The 12,712-nt window shown below is 44.0% G+C and overlaps 1 protein-coding gene across 3 annotated transcripts in view; it reads right to left on the bottom strand.

The window, feature by feature from the left end:
• The window catches only part of LOC106809900 (mucin-5AC-like), a 45,603-nt gene that overhangs the window by 24,440 nt on the left and 8,451 nt on the right, over positions 1–12,712 (bottom strand). Inside the window, exon 1 of one of the 3 annotated variants that reach the window (XM_014813158.1) lies at positions 8,186–8,527. The exons of the other annotated variants lie outside the window; for them this stretch is intronic. The gene's annotated coding sequence lies outside the window, so the exon portion shown is untranslated. Of the gene's footprint in view, positions 1–8,185; positions 8,528–12,712 lie in introns of those variants that run through there. 3 annotated transcript variants of the gene reach the window in all.

The raw sequence follows: 12,712 nt of genomic DNA, 5'->3' as shown, positions 1-12,712 counted from the left end.
CAGAACAGAGAGAGCGAGAGAGAACGTGGGAGATAGGAGATAGATGATAGATCGATTTATATATTATATATATATATAACGCGCGTGCGAGACCCTGCCTTCAAGAATCAGTAAAGCGAAAAATGATTGGGAAAATGCGCAACAGTCAATCTGGGTCATTTCAACTCTCCTATTTTACTTATTCTCAACAGATGACTCAAAGATGTTCTCATCCTGAACGCCTAAAAATGTCGCAGCTGGACTCGCCGCGTCGCTTACAAGCATACCTCCGCTTCTTGCGGGGATACAAGGGCCGAATTTTCAGAGTTATCGTGGGATTGCTAAACGTATTCCATAATTGCCATCGCGCAGCATGTTCAGAGTACCATGCCGACGGCAATTATAGAATACAAGTGTCCGACGTCGTATATAGATAAATGGTACTCCTGGAACAGGCTGCCCATGCAATTATGGAACACCTGAAGAATGTTAGTAGGTTCATTATACCGAGAGGGTTGAAATGGGTTCCGATCTTCGTAGAAAACACATCATACTAGATTAATTACGACTTCCTACATGATAGCCTGCTGTCTGGTTCATAGAATTTTTTTCTGTTGATGTATGAGAAGATTTTCTTAAATGTGTTGCGAGCTAACGTTCGCCGTCGATATTTCTTATGGGTTCTTATTCTAATTTCTTTATAGCGGCTGCTATGGAGCGCCGATTTCGCCCCCAGGTATTTAGTGTGCCGCTTTCAAACCCGCTTTCATTAGTGACTTGTATGATAAAGCGTGCTCGAAGGTAACGCTAGACTGTTCTTGTTTGTCGCTGATGTAGGTCAGAGCTGCTGAACAGCGGTATATACCTTGCATCTCTGAACGCGCCGCGTCTGCCAGCGGGTCGTTCCACAGGGCGCGCAATGTATGACTACTCACCTGACAATGCGATCATTGCTCTGCGTGGGCAGTGTTGTGCATGGCTACTGGCTACGCACAGCACGCGAACTCATGCAGGTACTGCTCTTGCGCAGGTGCTACCGTGGGCACGCAGGCGGAATGTGTGTGTGGGTGGATAAGGACGCGGGTGGCAGCGGGAGCTATTGCGATAGACGAGGACGGTGCGGTTCGAATGATATTAATATACCGCAGATACGGACAGACAGACATACAGGTAGGGAGACAGGCCGGTAGGAGGCAGGTAGCAGCCAGGCAGGCAGGCAGGCAGGCAGGCAGGCATGGGCAGACGAGACGACAGACGCGAGGACGGAAGACGGAATGAGAGAGAGAGGAAGAGGGCTTTAGGAGCGGCAAGAGGAGCTGACGAGAGGAGAAGACGAGAGAGAGAGATGATGACGAGAGATGAGGAGATGAGCGAGAGAGAGAGACGACCAGAGAGAGAAGAGAGAGAGAGAGAAATAGCGAACGGGACGAGGAAATATTTGCCACCGTAGGTAGAGTAGTTACCAACTATAGTACTAGAGGTGTTAGTGGAAAATGTCAATGTTTGAGGGAGGTTGAACAAACGCGGCCAGCCAGTGTTCAGTTGGACAGCCGTAATAATAGTGGTAATGGTGCGTGGACTTAATTCCTAACAATCCCGATTCCCGTTTGGGTGCCCTAATTACCAGTATTTTGACCTTTCCAGTTTCAATAAACAAAGAAAATTGCGTCACACAAATCTTAGGAAGTGCCCTGTGAACAACCGCTGTAAACCTACTGCCATGCACACCGCTGTAAACCTACTGCTATGACACCGCTGTAAACTACCTGCTATGCACACCGCTGTAAACCTACCTGCCTATGTACACGCTGTAAACCTATCCTGCTATGTACACCGCTGTGAACCTACTTGCCATTTACACCGCTGTAAAACCTACTTGCATGTACACCGCTGTAAACCTACGCTGCTATGTACACCGCTGTAAACCTACCTGCGTTATGGACACCGCTTGTAAACCTACCTGCTAATGTACACCGCCGTAAACCTACTGCTATGTACACCGCTGTAAACCTACCTGCCACTCGGCACACCGCTGTAAAACCTACCTGCTATGTACACCGCTGTAAACCTACCTGCTATGTTACACCGTGTAAACCTACCTGCATATGTACACCGCTGTAACCTACCTGCTATGTTACACCGCTGTAAACCGTACCTGCCCTATGTAACGCTGTAAACCTACCTGCCATTGTCACACCGCTGTTTAAACCTACCTTGCTATGTTACACCGCTGTAAAACGCTACCTGCTATGTACACCGCTGCTAGAAATAGCAGCGACGGTGATGTAATTATAAATCCGGCGATTATCAGCCATGTCCTTTTGCCTTGGCTGTATGAAGTGGATCTGCTGAGGCTCGTTCGTCTTCGTCCCTGTAGGTGTTGCGCGACCTGTCAACGTGCAATAAAATTCCACATATCATGCATGCGTCTAGTTACCCGCCATCACTGCACCTATTTCACTTGTCCAGACCTTGATCTCGCGGTGGCTGAGAGATGAAACGATAACACATTTACGCAGCGATTACCTAAAAAAATAAATACTTGTTTTAACCATTCATCATGCTCGACGCAGTAGATTTTTAAAGAATATCACGGAAATTTCAAAATTTGCATGTTGAACCTTGACTAACATACACCTGACCGACACGCGGCATATATATATATATATAATGAATTATACCATTTTTTTATTTAGCGGGGTCGGTTCTGGGATTCTAATTCCATTTACAGAAATAGAATCGCGGCTGGTATAAACTTCAAATAGCTGGTGATAAAACAGTGAATACTGTGGCGAACAATCATTTTTAATTTGCAATCGGGAACCCCATTCGTTGATTCTGTCATCTATAACGGAATGTGACTGCACAGTCTCACCTCACACCACTGAACACGAAAGCAACGAACTGCGTGCTCCCCTTGTCTCCCCTCGATCTCTTCCATTTCATCTAGTGTGCGGTGCTGCATGCGTGCGTGCCCGTGCGCTGCGCGCGTCGTGTACGTGTGCATCTTTGTGTTTGTGTATATGCACTGTTTTTGTTTTATGGGTGTGATTGCTGATATTAAAGCGTTTATGTGCGTTACATCTCGGCGATTTTGTTCCATGAAGTAGGCGTAAACATAACCGTTACCTGGGCACATATTAGAAGCAACGATTTCAAATCACAATCCACAGATTCAATTCATGCTGATCAGAATGAATCTGTGACGACATTCTAAACTATCGCGTTCACAGTAGGGTGCAGACAGTTAGCATCAGAAGTCCAACAGATAAGAGATGGACTTCTTGATAAAGAATTGTTATTGATGAGACTCTGTTATCTGCATCCGCGAAGTGACACTGCAAATATTTCTCGCATCAATAATATAATAATCATGTTTTTAGATGCGCGGCGTACGTGCAAATATAGGTCCGTGGGTAACGACCGCCGATGTCGCCCTCAGTCCTCAACATCCGAGCCACGCACCTACTTACTTGTCGGTCGGTATTAGCGGCTCAGGCGGGCCGGGACTGGCAGGAAATACTCGGCAGCGTTTCTCTTCTTTATTCTCGTCCGTTGCGCGAAGCCGTGGTCACCCTCCCCCGTCGCCTCCTCCGCCCTCGCTCAGTTGCCTGTTGTAGACTGGGTTGCCATTCACTGACTCCGATGCCGCTATCCGCTCTCCGAGTTTGTAACTGTTTGGTCGCGAGCCGGTGCCCGTTTCGCCCGGCCGTTGGTCGACGCGACGTCGTCCGTATCGTCTCGACGTCCACTGTGTCAGTGTCCCGCTCACAGGACTGTCGGTAGCCATAGTGGTTTAGCCGGGATCTAGACGCCTCTGGAGTGTATAGAGGGTACGGTGCGTGTGCCGCTCGCGTCGTGGTTGTTCCTTCCAGCCACTAGCGTTGATTGCTGTTTGTACATAACGACGAGGTAGACGTTGCCTTGACACGACCTGGCAAGCATTCAAGCGGCATTCGTCGTCATGATTTAAAAACCGACGCAATCGGTCGGTAAGTAATAACGCGAGGACGTATCGCCAGTGAGACACGTTACGTATGACTCGCGTTGACTTGTATCTAGCGTGTGGGGTGCAGGGCGTAGTACAGGAAGCAGCACAGAATGCTCGCGACCTCGGACGTCGTCACACCGAACCCCCGCAACACAAATCAACTATATACCGCTATCACTGACTTTGTTATTATTAGCACAAGAGGTCAGTGGCAGCGTATATTATTGATGGAGAGCGCTCCATTAATCAAACTTTCGTCTACGCCTTAAGTACGCGCATTCAAGAGATATAAACGCCGTCGTTGTTATTAGTTCTATAGAGAAAGCAGCATGATGTATGACACACATACATGTTTTATCAGAAACAAATATTCTAAGGAAACAATTTTTTTATTTTACAAACAATTTCCTGTTATTTCCACAATGTTATCTCAATATCTCTTATATAAAGGGCGCAGCCGTTTTGCGGTGTCTGTTTCTCTGAACATCTTTTCCCCCCGTAATGAGCTCACCCCAAAACCATATATAGTTCTTAATGCAGCATGTCGCGAGATGCCTAAAGGCAAGGTCCCAAAAAAAAAAAAAAATATACACAAAATAAAAAAGTTTTAAATTCCAATTAAAATTGTTTATTATTTTAAGAAATGTCCGCGAGGTGGCGCTATATGCCGTTCACTGCTCATCCATCAACTGCATGTTGAATTTGCATTTTGACCGCTATTTTTCTAGCTGTATTGTCGACTATTTTTGTTAGTTTAAACAAATTTAGCTTCGAAGGAGAGACAAAAGCGTCGTACATGACTACTGCTGAAAGGTATAAATGCTCAACTTGCTGCTTATTTTTTTCGCAGGCACTCAGGTACTTCGTATTTTCGAGTTTTTCGTATTTATCTCGGCAGTGGCTACGGGTACGGTAGCCGTATCTTAATGTCTCGAGGCTACGGGTACGGGAGTCCATTCGCTTTCATACTTAACGAGACAAAGATGGCGGCGGTGGCGCTTGATTTCGAAATAACGCCTCGTGAAATAAATTCACGATTTGAGAGTTTAGATGAGCTAGAACCCTAACCCTAACCCTAAACCTAACCCTAACCCTAACCCTAAACCTAACCCTAACCATAACCCTAAACCTAACCCTAACCCTAATCCTAACCCTAACCCTAACCCTACCGCAAAAAAAGGGGCTTGAACGACCGACGGCTATCGTACCTCCAGCCACTGCGATTTATCTCCTACAATAAATCGCCGGATCTATCTGTCTGTCTGTCTTCTTGAGACCAGTAAGAGGTCACCCGTGAGGTATATTCTCAGTCAGCATGATGCGACGACCATTTTAAGCCAAAAACAATTTGCACAAAAACGCCAAATTAAGGGCAAAAAAACAAACAACAGATTTCGGTAAAAGTAGCGTTTACACACCCATGTCGTGAGTTTGGTTAGGGTTAGGGTTAGGGTTTTTAAACTTGGGGTTGTCAAATAGGATTTGGCCCAGATTTCCCCCAAAAAAATACTAGCACAGCAGAAAAGTTAACAATAACAGCAATCCTAGCGCTCGACTATATACACTGCAGCAGAAAAGTCAAGATGAATCCTAGAACTGCAATCCTATAGCGCTCAACTATAGTCAGGCTCAAAATCAGGCAATCGCATGAAATGCCGAAACGCAAGCAATAGAACAAAACGCATGAAATAGCAGAAAAGCAGTAACCCCCAAAAAATCCCGGGCATCGCCGGGTAGCCCAGCTAAACGCATGAAATAGCAGAAAAGCAGTAACCCCCAAAAAATCCCGGGCATCGCCGGGTAGCCCAGCTAGTAATATATAAACGAGATGGCATAAATGACTGAAATCGAGGCATTTGAGAGACATTTCGTGACGCATCTGAGTAGGCCTAATAACGAGATAAAACGTTATTGGAAAGTTTTAAGAACTAAACCACACGTAGAGTAGAATTAAGCTGCTGACATTTTTTTCTTCTATCATTTATTAATTTCTATTTTACCTTCAACAAATTTGCTAGGAATATTGTTTCGTTTTGCCCCAGAATCTAATGAGTTGTAGGGGGTAGCAACTGTTTGTATTGCCCAACCCCTCCTGGGCCACGGTTATGCAAATAAGCAGGCCGCACATCAAATACTAGAATCAATTATACTACGCTAGAATTGCACTAAGCATTAACATAAATATTTCCTGAGCGGGCTAAATCTGTAAAGTTGATGCGCATACCAATCACGTTCTCGGTATAGCTTTTATCATTTCCTCCGCAGGCATTTTGAATAACTGAAAGCCTCCGTTCGAATTAGCCATAAAGCCGTCGAAAAGCACCGGTTTGCAAACTGCTTTTTGGCATTAGATGCACAAAGAACGCCTGCGTGTCAACTGCGTTACTGAATATATCTGCATGAGAATGAAAACCACTGCTGACTACCACCACTCACGGCGAACTACTGTGAAACACGGCCAACACCCTCCAGTGATCGCCCACTACCAACGGTCATCAGCAATTGCTACCACTTACCAGCAACTATCATCAGCGATCCTCAACTATCTCAGCAACTTCCAGCAGCTATTACCACGCACCGCCACCGACCATCACTCACTGCCAAGTACCAGCCTCCACGGCTCACTATATTGCCAGCGAACGACAATCAACTACCACCATAACTATAACCAGGAGTATAATAATATATACATCTATGTTATACACTCCTGTTATAACCACATACTACTCAACCACTACTACTACATACTACCAACCATTAGCGCATACTGCCAGCTATCACCACACACTGCAAACGATTACCACATACCACCAACTATTACGGTATTAGCGCATACTGTCAACTATTACGGTATTACCGCATACTGTCAACTATTACTGAATACTGCCTGGTGCGTAATGGCGACAAAAAATCGAAAAAGCTATTAGCTGTCAGTGTTATCCCTGCTATAAATAGTAGTTTTTGCTAAATAATTTTTATAATTAATCAGTAGATCAATCATCTCATATATTTTAAATATCACAAGCAATATTTCTCTGGTGTGCTAATAACTCAATTTGTGTAAATTACCTTCAATTCGCACGGTTAACAATAATAATAACGATATGCAAAACTTTCGAATTAAGTTGCAATTTCTTTAAGCTGAATGTCGAGCCATGACAATTAGTATATACTACAATTAAAACCGGATTTAACGGAACCGTGACGTTAGGACGCCGTGTTACTTTATAATAATGGTCTTGCTGTGGCAACAGGATACAAACGGAAATTCATAAATCTTATGTTCGAAAGTAATTACATGTAGAAAACTGCAGTCAGACGGATGTCCTTGGCTGCAAACAATAATTTGAGAACCCACCGTCGAGCTGAGCAGAACTTTGGGTACTGCTAGTATATATTTATCCATTCACTCACGATAGTTTCTAATCACACTCCTATCGTCACCTCCCGCTGACCAAAATACTCGCGCGTCGAATTGCCGTTGTCTGCTGTCGTTTGTTGGTGATTTCCATTGCATTAATACGAACGCTGAGTTGCACCGCTGAATAGACTTCACACCGGAAGTTTCCCACTTCGCGATATCCACTTAGGATTTACCGCGCGAAAACGCAGCGGCAGATTCAGGGTCACAATGCCGGTGTCTCCTGCCCAACTCCAGCAGAAAATGGAGGCTTATAGGGTTGGGTAGCAATTTGTGTCGCTTCAGGCTCGGACAGGTTCGTCGTGTCAGCGGCACCGAGACAACAGCTATAACCTGGTCACATGCGATTCCTGTACGCATCAGGCACAAATTGCAGCTGCGCGGATTATTTTTCAATCTGTTGTGTATTATGCTGTTATATGTATAGTAGTCGCCATCGACCTGCAGCTCTTTTATATCGGACACAGACATACGCGGACATTTTGTCATGACCATTAAAACCGTGGTTGAGCAAACCATCGAACATGCTTCCTCTGCATGGAATCCATCAACCGAGTCAAATCAAGACCGCATACAGGCGGTCCAGCGACGAGCTGTACGCTTCAGCAGTAACGCATACGATTAAAGACACATAGCACTACGGCCATGCTAGAATATATCGCGTTGTCGACTTCATGAAAAGACGATGCGTTGTCCAACGGCATTCTGTTTGCCGCAACAGTTGTTTGAGTTAACACAAGCTATCGAACATCAGCTATTGAAGCGCACAATACTATTTTACCAACGGTACTCACGAGTTAAGGCGTACGACCAGACCCTCTCTACAATCTCCGTTGAACTTTGGAATCGCTGCCCAATTGACGCCGTCGCTCAACAGACGATTGAAGAGTTCCGGAATACGAGTCACGGGAATAAGCTATCCGTACCAACTAGCTGACAACCCACTACCGGCACGCCACTAAATGGCTCAAGACACGGGCTGATTACCAACGTCACGCACCGCGCCCACCAAAGACGCATATAGTCGCATACTCCTTCTAGAAAGAGAGGGAGGGGAGGATGTCCCTATTTAAAGCCACATTATGTCGTCATACATCTTTTGTACTCTTTGGGCGTTTCTAGCGCTATACTCTTTCGAGATATATGTCAACTAAGTATACAATGTATCATAACGACAGTAATTTTAAAAAATTTGGTGGAAAATATAGCTTTCAGAAATCCATCATAGTCTTATTCAATTCACCTTAAGTGTTTTTGTTACTCACGAAACGTTTATACTAACAAGAAAAGTGTAATATTGAAACAGTCATTGTTTTATGATATCATTTAGAAAATTACTAATAATAAGGAAATCAACGAAATTTTCTGAACCTGACAAAAAGAGCTTCGGCATAAACACATTATAGTAATCTAAGTGGCATGTTACAATGTAGGGACAATTTAGTGCGTTTATTTGGACATGCGCAGAAACTGTGTTCACCATTATACCGAACCGCGTTTGTGAACTTAAAAAGGTAGCTGCATAAGAAGCAACGAATCTACTTGATCTACGTTCAAATATTGTTCTAGCTAATCTCCAGCGTTCTAGGTTATACTTATCGCGGCGGCATGATGGGGTCCTAGAGATACGATAGCAAGATATCGTGTCACGACAAGTAAATAGATTTATTGTCTGCGAACAATGTGTCGATGCGTAGACGTGCCGAGCACACTAGAGCGGATGATTTCACCCGATAGTTTTACCATTGTGAACGCGGACAGCGACATGTCGTCATAGAACACTCGCTATGAAGCAATCGTGTAAAAAGACATCAGCGCTTTCGTTACTCGAGCTTCTACCGGGAGCTTTACAGAGAACATAGACGATCTCTGCAATGCGTACTTGTGACAAAAGCAGAGGTGGTGTATGTGTGTGCGCAGTCAATTTACTTGTATACGGACGAGAGTAAATCAAACTTGCTGATAGCGCTTCACAATAATTATGCGCACTCAAGCGATCTAAGTTTACCACACCGATGTGACTGGGTCCGCCAACCCACCTTACGAACCGGAAGGTGCGTGGTTACTGACGAACGCGTGCGCGCACCCATTACATGTCAGCACCCGTGTGAATGTTTGTTATTACGCTAAGTGGCGAAATTAATGGATTTATGGAAAATAATGTGCTCAGTCGTGAGGGCGTGTTAGACATAATATGTTTTGGTGCGCAGGGCATTGGGCATGTCGACATCGTAGGCCACGTGAAGAGAATTTGCACTAAGCGTCCATCCATGAGAGAACTATATCTTCCGTAAGCATCGCCTGTAAAACAAGCTATTATTCGACTAATCTTTCAGGGATCAGTAAAGAATCATGAAAACAGCAGGCACGTCGAATGCTACGCTAAATATATGCTATATATGCTATATTCTATATATGCTAAATGCTATATATGAGACGGCATCTAAATAGGCCGCACTACACTCTTTCCCAAAAGAGGTTAGTAGTTCCCAAACATATTATTTCTCGAAGGCTGTATAGAACGATGGTCGGCACCCACGGGTGACATGCGACACCGACACACACACCGACACACGGAGCTCCTTCTGAACGCCGTCCGGTATAATGTTATTATAAGGTTCTCGGTGGAACCTGCTGCGTGAATCATTGGTGGCTTGTAGTAGCTCTTGCCCTTGCCGATCTGCCTTCGTACTGCGGTGTTATTCGGGACGAGCTGACGCCCCACCTCACCCACTCTCGGGTAAATCAGCAAAATGCTGTACTACTGTACGATATATGGCTATGCTATAAAATGCACGACGATTATTTTACAGAAGTCTAACATCAGCATTCATCTACGTCTGCCCGAGGCTGGGTAATCTTTATAGAGCTAGTATTAGTGCGACTCTAACACGGGGTCTTCCACCTCACCGTATTCGCTTAAGCTACGGTGGTTCATAGTAGTACAATCGGATATCTAACTACATACAACTACACGTTGAACACAAAGCTGTACGGTTTATCTTGACTCGCACTGTTGACGACTTGTTTAAATCTATTCGGAAGTCGTAATTAACGCTTCCGCTATGTTCCCGAGACAAGTGCATTTTCTATTCAGACAATTTTCTGTTTGGATACTAAATATGAAGCTTGTAAACAATAGGGCGTCGGTCACCTTCATTTCCGCAAACATTTCCGGTTAATTCCAATAACATTAATGTCCATCACAAGAATCGTCCATCACAAGATCCGGACTCATGGATTCGTTTCAGCGCGCATCCATCACAACAAGAGAATGCCTATAGCTTCCGTATGCCATAGAATGTTATGGGTAGAGAAGCTACCACGCTGCTACTAGCACTCGCGCAAGCACACTCGCATGCGCGCACAACATACGCGCGCGCGCACTTACGAGTATATATATATTTACGTGTATATACGTGATATATATATATATATATATATATATATATATATATATATATATATATATATATATATATATATATATATATATATATATATATCAAACACGTGTACCCTACCCTTAGAAACCTATGACCCGTAATTATCTGGGCGGTGGTTTCCATAGCCATTCACCTTTGACGGCTTTTGTCTAGCTAGATCTGTCAAGCGACACAATATACAGTGCGCCAGCGGTTGTTGTCGGAGGGGAAATAATCTGCCGCGAATAGTTGTCGTTGACGTGGACTACGTGGCGGCTATGCGTACGGCGCGCTACGTCCCGCGAATAGACTGATTCCATGATGACGATGATTGAAACCAAGAGACAGAGAGACGTACACGCAATCGAGAAACCGCATCGCTTGTTTGTTTGATGCGTCAACCACGTTAGCCTGGATGAGCGCGGAAGGGAAACTTAGTCGTTGTCATGAGTTCTTTCGCACTGTCTTCTAGTTTGTTTACAGTCAAGAGCGAGACTAACGTTCCTGTAAGTCCCGCTCACGGTTCACAGGAGTCTGGAACTGTCTCTTAGACCGTCATCGGGCTGAGCTAAAAAGTGCATCGTGACCGGGTTTGAAATTCTTTCCATGAACATGTTATGCACTTGTATATCAACCCTTGTTAGGAATACCCCCCAATGAACTTGGAATCAGTCGCCACGAATATTGAAAGTGATATTGCGTTGTGTGAATTACAGCGGGTAATACCGCTTACACATCGATACATACACATCGCTCCTCTACATCGCTGCTAGTTTAGGCAAGAAGAGCGAAACATCTTGAGAGAACAAGAAATCGAAGCAAGTCTCTCTTGACCGTAACTTTACGTCAATGTTGTTCCATGAAAGCGACACTGCACGAAACATGTTTAATAAGGCATAGCCTAGCTAACTTTAGCAAATCTATTTTGTTATGCCCACACATGGCCAACTATATAGTATCTCTATATCCACATATAGCCTAGCTGTATTATCGCTCTGGTATATCACTATAGCATCTCTATTCGCGCATATTGCCTTTAACTATAAGTGGTCTGCATATAATTATATACAGTTCACCTGACTGCATAGTACCGCTGTGTTTACTGATAGTTAGCCAGTACGTTTATCCTTGAAGATACTCTAACCAGTCCATATGCTCCTAGAGCTACTATTATAGATGCCTGTTATTCGTATTCTCAAGGGCGAACGAGTCTTAAAATAATTGTTTATATATTCATGATACATGCCCGTATAAATTTCTTTGATACGATCTGCTAGATATGCCTACTGTTATTTGGAGACATTTTTTGAACCTGTTGTTTCTTGGTTGACGAGATGATGACCTTTGTCAACAGAAAACAGCGTAATAATTAATGACAGTTCGCTAATGATATCGTTGACAGTGATTCGAAATGTAACGAGTAACAGAAAATTGGCGAAAAATTCTAAGAGAGATATAATTCATGAGCTTCCACGGTGGCATCCATCGAGTAAGATGCGCGCGCGATGACGTAGTTACGTACGTGGCCTCGTGCATAAATTAAAATATCATATTTAAATCGTCACACATCTGATTTGCATAAGCAATCTTGATCTATACGCAGAATAAAAACAAGTTTACGTAACCAACAGGCACGTACGAGTTACTCGGCATTTACGTATGCATCTATGTTCAGCACGGTACTATGTGTATATTATATATATATATATATATATACACATGTAGCGTGTGATGTTATTGTTATGTAAAGATGGGCACTGCTAACTAAAACATTTTTCTTTTACACATATGTGTGCGATATCCAAGCTCGAGGAATTAGCCGGAAGCCAATGAATAAATTCCTCCTCTTTGCCCCTCTCTATATTTGTGTGTGTGTGTGTGTGTGTGTGTGTGTGT

The sequence above is a fragment of the Priapulus caudatus genome, unplaced genomic scaffold (assembly GCF_000485595.1).
Source record: "Priapulus caudatus unplaced genomic scaffold, Priapulus_caudatus-5.0.1 Scaffold15, whole genome shotgun sequence".
Taxonomy (NCBI): domain Eukaryota; kingdom Metazoa; phylum Priapulida; class Priapulimorpha; order Priapulimorphida; family Priapulidae; genus Priapulus; species Priapulus caudatus.
The sequence above is the reverse complement of the archived record's forward strand: the minus strand, read 5'-3'. Positions and strand labels throughout refer to the sequence as shown.